General features: G+C 37.4%; 1 long non-coding RNA gene across 1 annotated transcript; it reads left to right on the top strand.

The window, feature by feature from the left end:
• Positions 1–6,926: 6,926 nt before the first annotated feature.
• On the top strand, positions 6,927–8,222 carry LOC123579667. Its single transcript, XR_006702883.1, has 3 exons — positions 6,927–6,960; positions 7,267–7,444; positions 7,939–8,222. It is a non-coding gene; the product is annotated as an uncharacterized LOC123579667 (long non-coding RNA).
• Positions 8,223–10,903: the final 2,681 nt, after the last annotated feature.

The raw sequence follows: 10,903 nt of genomic DNA, 5'->3' as shown, positions 1-10,903 counted from the left end.
TTCTGCTCTGGGAAATTTCTGTAGCTTGAGGATAGTTTAAACCTATCTTTAAGGTCACTAATTCTTAACTCAGTCATGATAAATCTATTGATGAGCCCACTAAAGGCATGCTTCATTTGAATTACAATATTTTTTTTATAATTTTTAACATCCCCTTTGCATACTTTCTTAAAGTTTTTATCTCTCTGCTTATGTTAACCATCTGTTATTGCATGTTGTCTACTTTTTCCATTAGTGTCATTAATGTATTACTATAGTTATTTTACATTCCTTGTCTTATAATTCAAATATTAGTGTCATATCAGAATCTGTTCTGAGGATTGCTTTGTTTTTTTTCAAACTATGATTTTTTTTCTTTTGTATTTTGTATGTTGTATTAGGTAATAAGAACTAAGGTAAATAGACCTTTAGTCTGAGGATTTATGTTTGTCCAGTTAGGAGTGTGACTTTGTTTAAGGCTTGCTGTAGCTATGCATGTGAGAAATTTAGAAATACTCTAGTGTCGCTGTTTTTGTCTTGACTTTGAACTTCCCTAAGCATTCCTTACCAGAGAAAGTCTGTCAGCATTTTTAGTGATGGTTCATTATTAATATACTGGAGTTCTATTAATATTATGATAAGATGTTGGGGAAAGGGCATACTTTATAGACTTTAAATTAAATCTCAACATTTTAGTCAGTCTTTGGGCTGTGACCTTCACAAGTATTTTGCAATTGATATAGCTATTTTCCCCTCTGCACCCTACTTTCTTCCCTGGCTTCAGTATTCCCAATCTATTTCCTTAGAACCCTGTCGCATGTTGACTATGCTCCCCAATCCCTTCCTCATTAGATGAAACAAGAAAGCTAGAGGGGACTGGAGTGGGAGACATGACCCTTTCCCAGGTGAGAGAAGGCTCTGACAACGTTCCCCCCCCCCCCCACCAACCTCCTTGGAGAGTATGAGTTTGTTATGGAAATGTTCTGGACATATTTTTATAAGGATTACTTCCATCCTGGCCAGTGGCCTCTTCACTGTGGGAACCTGGTGGATTTCCTGGAGATAAACCGCATAAAAGTTTGATCCCCCCCTTCCAAGACCAAGGCCCTATGGATTTTCTTACTCTCATGCTAGTCCACACAGCCTCCAGAAATTCATCAGAATTACCTTTGAGTGTCTCTACTACTTTATGGCTCCAACAACTTCTGTTCCAGGTCAGCAGATCATAATGGTCACTTCTGGATGACTCTGCCTCTCCAGATTTCAGAGCGGCTGTTTATACACCTCAGCTCTCTGATGGGTCCACAAAAAGTCATGGATTTTCAGTTTGTTTAGCCATCTTGCTGTAAGAATGGTGTGACACTTTCAAGCTCCTTACATGTCAGAGCTGAACCCGAAGTCCCCTTCCCTCTCCTTTGGATGTCTCTTTCTTTAGCTATTAAAATGAGTACATTTATAGCTACCCTCTGATGCTATTGCCATTATTTTATGAGGCAATAATCTGTGAAAAAAGTAATGCAATACCTGTAGCAGGTGGTGAATGAAATGTCATTCTATATTTAAATTTTAGATGGAATTCCGCTATAAAAAGCTAAGTAGATTTGAATTTGATACATTTACCTTGCATGAAATCAAGTGGATGTGCTAAAAACAAAAATTAATAGAGAGAAAATAATTTAAACAATGTGAAGAGTTCTGTCAATCCGTAGTAAACTTATGTCAACTAACAGAAAGGAGCAGTAAAAAGCTGGGGAGTGAGGGTGAGGAGGAGAAGGAATGAAACCTTCCAGGCAAGAGAAACAATGGATGGGAAATGCTTGGGGTGGGAAGAAGCTAAGAACATTTAAGAAATATGGGAGTGGAACTGAAGGGGGAGAGAGGTGGTGATAAAGCTGGAGGGGAGGTCTAGTGATCATTGCAGAGTGCTTCGACTCTTTTTTAAGATTAGTGGACTAGTTTCTCCAAAACTCAGTTTGTATCATTCACATATTTCATTGTTTTAATTTTTTTAGAGGTTTTATTTTTTTAATGTTTATTTTCAGAGAGACAGAGAGAAATCACGTGCAAGCTGGAGAGGGGTATAGAGGGGGGTGGAGAAAATTCCAAGCAGGCTCTTCATTGCCAACACAAAGGACGACATGGGGCTCAAACTCTTGAACTGTGAGACCAAGACCTGAGGCAAAATCAAGAGTCAGAGGCTTAACCAACTGAGCCACCCAGGTGTTCCTCATTCACATATTCAATAAGTAGAAAATTGGCAATGGTGCCTTACTGTTGATTTATTTTGTATTTTTTTTATTGCTATCTGAAGTCAATATTTTATGTATTTATGTGAAATTATTATCTCATATCTTATTTATTTTTAAATTTATTTTTAATTTATTGGTTCTTATTGATTATTATTACTGTTGAAAAAAATTATTATGTATTATTTTTTAAATCTTTCATATTTGGGGGGAAGTGATCTTCTCCAATCCTTTGTTTTTCTTTCATTTTAGTTCCTACCATCTTAAAATGTATGGCTCTTCCCATCTGTTGGTGTAATAATTTGGTGGCTTATAATGATAAGCATTCATTTCTCACTCATGTGTCTTTGAGTTAGTTGATATTCACCTGATCTAGACTGGGCACTGTTTACAGAGCTGGTGTTTGTTTTTGTTTTTGCAATATGGTCTTTAAATACATCCTTGTTTGGTTTCTTGGACTAGGTTATAACAATGCCATAGTTGACTGGGCAAGTTTTTGTGACTCTAATGACCATAGAACTCAAGGTCAGACATTTGTAAGTTAAAGAGAAAGAGGTGTCTTTTTGTTTGGGTTCACCCAACAGAAGACCCAGAGATAAGGATCTGGGTGCCAATAATTAGTTTGGGAGATGATTCGAGAAACATAGGGATAGAGTGGGAAAGGGAGATAAGAAAAAAAAAAACAGCCAATAAAGTGTTCATTGATGAGCAGGTTACCTCTGTGGGCAGCTGGAGCTTTAACCTGTTGAGGACATTGGGGGAAACTGTACAAGACATACCTTTAAATTATCCCCCAAGATGGCAAAGAGGTTGAAGTGCTTACCTGCCAACTCCCATCATTTACTGGGGAGGGTTGCTCCTGGGATATCAACTTCTGCTTTATGTGGACAGGTGGCTACTAAGAATAGAAAAAAACCCTTAGGAAGAGAGATGCTAGTGCTCTGGTAGGAAGTTGTCAGCAGGAAAATGTCCACCAAGCTGCAGGTAACCTCCAGGGTGGGCAGAGAGGACATAGGCAGAGCATCTGCCACAAGAAGGTACTACAATGCAGAGACTAAAATAAACCCAAGAATGTCATGACTTTTTTTATTAAATACACTGTGAACTCAGCTGGTCTTCAGTAAACACTTGTTATATTTAATTAGACCTTTGGGTTCATTTAGCAGAACGTGAACACCTTGCAGGTAGGGACAGAATGTTTGCCTTCCTTTCCCGACATCTAGTTCAGAGCCTGACATACCATTATTCAATAAATGATGATGTAGGAAGGTAGTTTAGGAGAGTAGAGAGAGTTTGACTTTTGGGGCAGAACAGACTACATAGACTCTTGTGGTTTGGTGACTTATGCCATTGTATTCCAATGGTCAAGTTACTTGCTTCTCTTATTCCATTTCCACATCTTCAACACTGAAATAGTGATGTTGAACTCAAATATTATTGTAAGAAGAAAATGAATTAACAGATGTTTAGTGGCTGCTCTGGAATTTCTATATTGGGACAGCTTAGAGGAGACAGCAATCTAGACAGAAGAGGAAACAGGGATAGGTATTTTGCAGAAGACTGAGAATATCATCAACCGGGGAAGAAATCCCTCCAAACACCCACTTGATGTTGCTACAATATTTGTTAGATTCTTAGACTAGGGTTTAGCAGGTTACAGGCTTTTAACCAAATGTAGATGTTATTATCAGCCTATTCTGCAAGAGATTGTCCTGGTTTGGAAATGTTGTTGTGTTTATATCTTGTGATACATAATTGGAAATGTTTGGAAATGTTGAGTGTTTATATCTTGTGATACATAATTGTTATTGCAGTATAGTGATGTGACTCCTGAAACAGAAGTTTATAGTCCAAGACAGAAGATACCCTTGAAATCATTCCTTTCTCCTTTGCTTTTTCTTTCTTGTGAGTATCTGAGTCCTGTGGGTGACTATCAATCCAGGAATCAAAATTCAGAATAGGGTGAGGAACCCAACCCAAAGCCTGGATGAGTGATGAGAAGGTCAGTGTCCCTACCCTCAACATTAAGAATGGCCAATCCTGTCCCCATAGGGTATGAACTCTGTAGCATAGGGAGATTGATGGATGGTGGTATTGGGGAAATCAACGAATTCATCCTAGAAAACAGGATGGAGTCCAGCTCTGTCAGTATTCTCACCATGTTGGCTGCTAGGCAGATTTGCAGGGTGTCTTGAAAAACTTGTAGCAGGCTCCTTAAAGTAGATGACCACGGGGAAAAGGTACTAGATGTTAACCCTCAGTGATGAACATTCCATGTCTGTGATCCGGGTTTCACTCTGAATGGAGCTTAAGGCCTCTCGAGAGACATCTCCACTCTCCACTCTTTCGTCTCTGAATGCAGAGCCATAAACCTATAAACAGCCTTGACTAGTTATCTTTAGGGCCTGGCATCCAGCCAGCAGGGACTTCAAATCACGACAGGAAACAAAAAAGAATTGTTAACCCAAGAGAGTAATGTTCCGAACTATTTACGTTGGTATTTTTCTTCCAAATTAAGTTTGTTTTATTTTCTAATTGTGGAAGATCACACACCCCCACCTCATAATCCTTACCCAGAGAAAATGGGGTGTAGTCTTCCAGATCTTTTCTTATGCACTATATAAATACATGTTTTAAATATGTAATTAGTCTTGTAAAAATATTTATACTTCCAATATCAATAGACACATTTTTTCAGTATTGTTAAACTTTGAATTCATTAAACTTAAGTAAATCTTAAAATAAATAAAAAGTAGTTTAAAAATGAGGCATCAAAATTAAATAAATCTCCTATTTATGGACAGTTATGTTATTTCCAACATTTAGATTTTATAAACAATACTTTGATCCTCGTTGCTAAATCTTTGTGATACCTTTATTTGTTCTTAGCTTTCTTTCATATGTATATATTTTTAATCTCTTAATCTCCTTGGGCTGCATTCCAAAAAGTTTCTTTCTTTGTCTACTTAAACCTTCTTTTGTTTTTTAATGTTCATTTATTTTTGAGAGCAAGAAAGGCAGAATGCAAGGAAGGGAGGGGCAGAGAGAGAGAGAGAGAGAGAGGCACGGAATCTGAAGCAAGCTCCAGGCTCTGAGCTGTCAGCACAGAGCCCTACATGGGGCCAGAACTCACGCACCTGAACCATGAGATCATGATTTGAATGGAAGTTGGATGATTAACCGCCTGAGCCACCCAGGCAACCCTTGTCTGTTCAACCCTTCTACTGAGATTTTATTTTTAATTATCATAATTTAATATTTCTAAAAATTCCATTTTTCAAGTCTGTCCTCTCTTTCTGATATTTTCTATTCATTTTTTAAAAAATGTCTTTAATCATTTAAACATGATTTTTTTGTGGTGTCTACTATCATGGTTTCTGATAACAACCGCTAGTGCTCTTGTTCACAGTGGATTCTTTCCCCATGAGTTTTGTAATTTTGGTTCATGAGCTCATCTTCTGTGGACCTCATTGGGAATCCTGGTGTAAAAATATGCCCCTTCAGAGGCATTGTCTGATAGCTTCTGCCAGGCACACAATGGGTATTATCAGCTCAGAACATGTTTTATATTAACTGATAGACAGGAGAACTCTAGTGAAAATCTGAATGCCAAATCCATGTGGTCAGACCCATGATTATGAATTCTCAGACTAGACCAATTTTGTCTCCATCTAGATCTTAGACAGAAGAATGTCATTGTCATCTCTCTCTGCCTTTGGGTGGATTGTTCTAGTTCAACTTCTCATCTGTCAGTGGCCAGAGTCCTTATCTGTGTTCCCCTACATGGGCATTAAAACCCAAGCCTAAGTTGTGAGACCAGGAAAACATCCATAGAACATCCAGAGTTTCAGCTCAGTTGTTATAGCTTAAGATTCCAGGTTCCTCTTCATTTTTTATCCCAAGAGATTTCCCTAACTTTCTTGCAAGGCTCAGCTCTGCATCTAAAAGAGTCTTAACATTTTCTCTAGTGTTTCCACTTTGTAGTGAGAGAGTTTTCGGTTATTTAGACTAAAATGTTGCCAAAACTTAAAAGGTCTTAAGTATATCTGCAGTGTAAATTCTCAAAGGAGGAATTTCACGTTTAAGAGACATGTATATTTTTAATGTATCTCATACATTAACATTTCATAGATAATACACAATGTGGAAAGCAGTTTGTCCTCAGAATATCTTATAACTCAAGAGCACAATGATAACCCAGGACAGCTTTGAAATAAATTCTTAGCTCTTTGGTTAATAAAACCTATCTTCTTATTTCTCTCTCACTTTAAGCATCTTTTTGTTAAAACTCTATTTTTTCAAAAAGTGAAAAAAGCAAATTGCAGAGAGTGAAGCTCACTCTTAGATTTTTATTTCTGGTATGTTTCTTCTTTAACAGAACATCTGCCTCATCATGAACTTTGGAAGTTTAGATCAAATGGGCCTAAACAGGAATGCTCATGGAATTCTGATGAACAAGAGTTTTCTAAAAATATGTTCCCGGGGCGCCTGGGTGGTGCAGTCGGTTAAGCGTCCGACTTCAGCCAGGTCACGATCTCGCGGTCCGTGGGTTCGAGCCCCGCGTCGGGCTCTGGGCTGATGGCTCGGAGCCTGGAGCCTGTTTCCGATTCTGTGTCTCCCTCTCTCTCTGCCCCTCCCCCGTTCATGCTCTGTCTCTCTCTGTCCCAAAAATAAATAAACGTTGAAAAAAAAAATTAAAATTAAAAATATGTTCCCAAGTTCTTCCCTCTACAAGGTGAGGACCTACTATATGTATATTCAATGTTCACATCACTCGCATATATACATGTCTAAGGCTGGGTGGTGAAAACAGAGGAAGACACTACCTAGGGATGAAGCAGGAATGAAGTAGTGCACATGCTGTGATTTTTTAGTGGCTACCTCTCCTAGTCCTTAAACTGTCACTGAAGAGTAGCTTTGAACAAGTTGCAAAACCCTGAAAGGTCATAACCCAGGAAGGGAGAGACTCCGGGAACATGCACCAGCGAAGATGCATATGGATAAACAAGCCATAAAGTGCACCATATTTTCTCTTTTCCAGCATTCACTCAAGAGTTGACCTCATGCTATTACCCTGTGAAAGTGGAATTTTAAAACAGCCCACCCCAAACAAACCTGTACTAATCCCAGGGTGGCCAGCTTTACCCATCGCTAATGAAACCCAGGAGGGTCCCGAAGTGAAGTGTGACAATTTGAGAGGCAGAGTGAAGATCACAGAGGTGAGAAGACTATCACCTCTCTTTTCCCATCCCAAGGAACATACGGGCCAGACTTAGCATGTCCGAAGTTCTTGTGGCCTGGACAGAAGTCCCCTGCCTGAGAGCTACAAGGAGATGGATGCCCACCTCTGTCACACCCTCTCCTCTAGCTGGCCCAGCTCAGCCCTTTCAAAGGTGCCTTACTGAGGGCATTCAGCTGTGACACCCATTTGCACATGTTATTTCTGAGGAACTAGGTGAATGCACTCACATGGAAGGAGGTGATGAGAATGAGAAATGGTATAAGTGACTGGTCTGATCTCCTGGCTGGCAGGCTGTAGGGTCATGACTCTGTGCTCCCTCACAGGGGCATGGTTAGAGCTTATAAGTTCTCTTCTGTCTGACTGGAGTAAATGGGGTGGTGTTGGAGCAGTGCTGGCAGAGGAGGCTGGATCTCCAGGAACTAAGATATAAGGGTATTATCTGCCACAATTCTGCTTCTTATTGATCTCTAGATACTCCCTTGGATGGTAGAATCAGGCTCTGCCATACTCCTCAGAATGGATCCAAAGAGTCAGAATTAAGTCAGTCATCAGACAGGGATCAGAGGTGGACCTCCTCCATGCCCACTTTTCCTTTCTGACTGGTTGAAATCAAGAGCCTCAACCACACATGAAATGATGATGTCCTGGAGCTTTGTGAAGCCACAGGTGGGAAAATAGCTTGGGTCCTTGAAACACTGTGTGGAGGAGTGTGCTTTACAACCCCAGATATTAATTTTGAATTCTATACAAGCAAAAAAAAAAAAAAAAAAAAAGCGCATCACCTTATATTAGGAAAGTTTAATGTACTTTAATAAATTATCATTCTGAGATTTATTTTCATTGGATTCCTATATAAATTCTGCTTTTTTTTTCTGGATGGCATGTCTTCTTTTAGTTTGGATGTATTTATTTTTGAGGATTAATCAAATAATATTTTAAAGAAAGGGTACTGAGGAAATAAATTTCTGGACATTTTATGCCAAAACAAAAAGTCCTTATTTTGCCCTTTCTTGATTAGGTAGATTTTTATAGACAAAGGATTTTATATTTAAAACTATTTTTTTTCCCTCTGAATTCAAAGGCATTGCTTCACTGCCTTTATGCATCTATGCTAATGAGACATTTATGATAGAAAAAGTGTCAGGAGATAACAGCAACCGTGCAAAGAGCCAGTACATACACGAACAAGAATCATGTGTAAATGAGAATCCAAACATTAATGAGAATCCATTTTCTTCTCTATCAGATTGACAAAGATTATAAAAATGGTAATACTCAGCATTGGTGCATATTGGAAAATGAATATTTGTCTACACTGCTGATGAGTGTGAAATTGGAACAAAATTTCTGGAGGACACATTTATAATATCCAAAAATAAGATCTATTACTTTTACTTTGTAGGTGAGATTTTTTTTTTCCTAACAGGAAACATTCTAGTTCTCTTTTATCTTTGGTGTAGCAAAGTTTCATTGAGCTACATTTGAGTGAAAAGCTATTTTTATTCATCAGCTCAGCACTTACTGGGCCATTTCTACCTTCTGTTTTGTTCTAGCCTCAAGGAAATAGTTCTATGATTTTTTTTTTTCCTGCTTTTAATTGTCCTGATTTTTTTTCTTTCTCAAGCTGTCATTAGATGGATATTGGTCCTTCTGTATGGATCTGTTATACCTTTTAAAGTTTCTTTCATGTTTTTTATCCTTTTTTTTTGGTCTTTTGCTTTATATTACTTTTTTTTCTCTTAAAAAAAATTCTTTTTTTAAAGTAACCTCTAGGCCCAGCCTGGGGCTCGAACTCATGACCCTGAGATCAATAGTTGCATGCTCTGCCAACTGAGCCAGATAGGTGCCTCTAACCTTTGCTTTATATTTTTTAGAGATTTTAAAAACTTCTCTTCTTTGCTTTCTATTGGTTTAGTTTCATCAAATATTTAAATATTTTAAATTTTCATGAACTCTAGTTCCTTTTCATATCAACCTATTCTTGTTTTGTCGATGTGATATCTTCATATAATTAGTTTGACCAACAAGGGTAATAATTAGAATATGTAAAAAGTTCTCTTTTTCATGTTATCTGTTCCTGTCACTGAATGTTTTTCTCTTTTTTCAGGTTGGCTACTCATTTTGGTGTTGTTGATTTTCCTCAAATATCTGGTAATCCCTGATCTTTCATCCTTCCTCACAATTGAGGTCTGTGCTGATTAATTTGAGTAGCTGGCATGTTTCTTCTTTACTTGGCTATTATAAATAATAAATGCACAATACAAAATGTAATTTTAAAGAGTGTTATCTTGTTAGAAATGGGCTCACTTTAATAAAATATTTTATTTTTCTATATAATATGCTGGTAATATTGACTATCAATAGGACTGCTAGATTTATCCATATAGGAAATCTATAACATTTGTTTGATCCCACCTAAACCTATCTGATTAATAAAATATCTTACAAATATACACTTTGAAATTTTGTTTAAGAATTTTTTGAGTTAAAAATCTCTCCATATTTAGTTGAAATGTTTTAGGGGAATCAAATTATATATTTTTTAATATCAACACATTATTTTATATGTAAAGGAAAATCCATTGTGTCATAGATGTCTATACTTTGTGACTATGATGTATTGATGCCTTATGTGGGCATAGATGTATATGTGAAGTGTATGAAATTGGTATGAACACTATTAAAATAGTCACATGACTTAGCTACAATTATTTACAAAATATTTACAAAATAAACACATTATGGGGAAATCATGTATTGTTGGCAAAAGAGATTATTTTTCTTTAAAAAAAAAAAACCCTCATGGAATGATTGGCTGAATCAGCCTGGTGAAAAATTTTCATTCAGAAGATGCCAACATCTTTTTCCATGATCTTACATTGCTACCCATTCATTTTTCACACATAGGGCCTTGTTCATAATGGGGCTCACAGTCAAGTTGTAGGCTAGATTGATCTCATCACAGTGAAGCCATTACACTTTTTTTGGTCTTCCTTACACATTTGCTCCATGCATGCTTAAAATCTGGAAAAAACATACTCATGGGCTGGAGAAACAAAGAAGTAGCAATTTCCTTGCCTTATTCCTTGGCCAGTGATGAAGTAGAGAGCATGATGTGGTGATTGGAGCCAGACCTAACTCTGGCCATGGGCATTGCTGTCGACCCCAACCTAATTAAGAAAGATCTTGAATAAACTTGGGTGAGAGCCAAAATCACTAGCCTCTTCAATCAGTATTTTTGATATAAAAATTAGCATCTGGGCTGAGTAAAAGGGAGCCCTGTTTCTTGCCAAAGCAAAAAAAAAAAAAAAAAAAAAAATCCTCTTTTGCTTCTACTCTGACTTCCTGATGTTGGGTATTTTATCAATTTGTATCTGTGATCATTTTCAGAGCAATTGACTTACAATTGTCAAGTTCTGTCTTAAACCTTGTCACA

The sequence above is a fragment of the Leopardus geoffroyi genome, chromosome A3 (genome assembly GCF_018350155.1).
Source record: "Leopardus geoffroyi isolate Oge1 chromosome A3, O.geoffroyi_Oge1_pat1.0, whole genome shotgun sequence".
Taxonomy (NCBI): domain Eukaryota; kingdom Metazoa; phylum Chordata; class Mammalia; order Carnivora; family Felidae; genus Leopardus; species Leopardus geoffroyi.
This window is presented reverse-complemented; position numbering and strand designations above follow the sequence as displayed.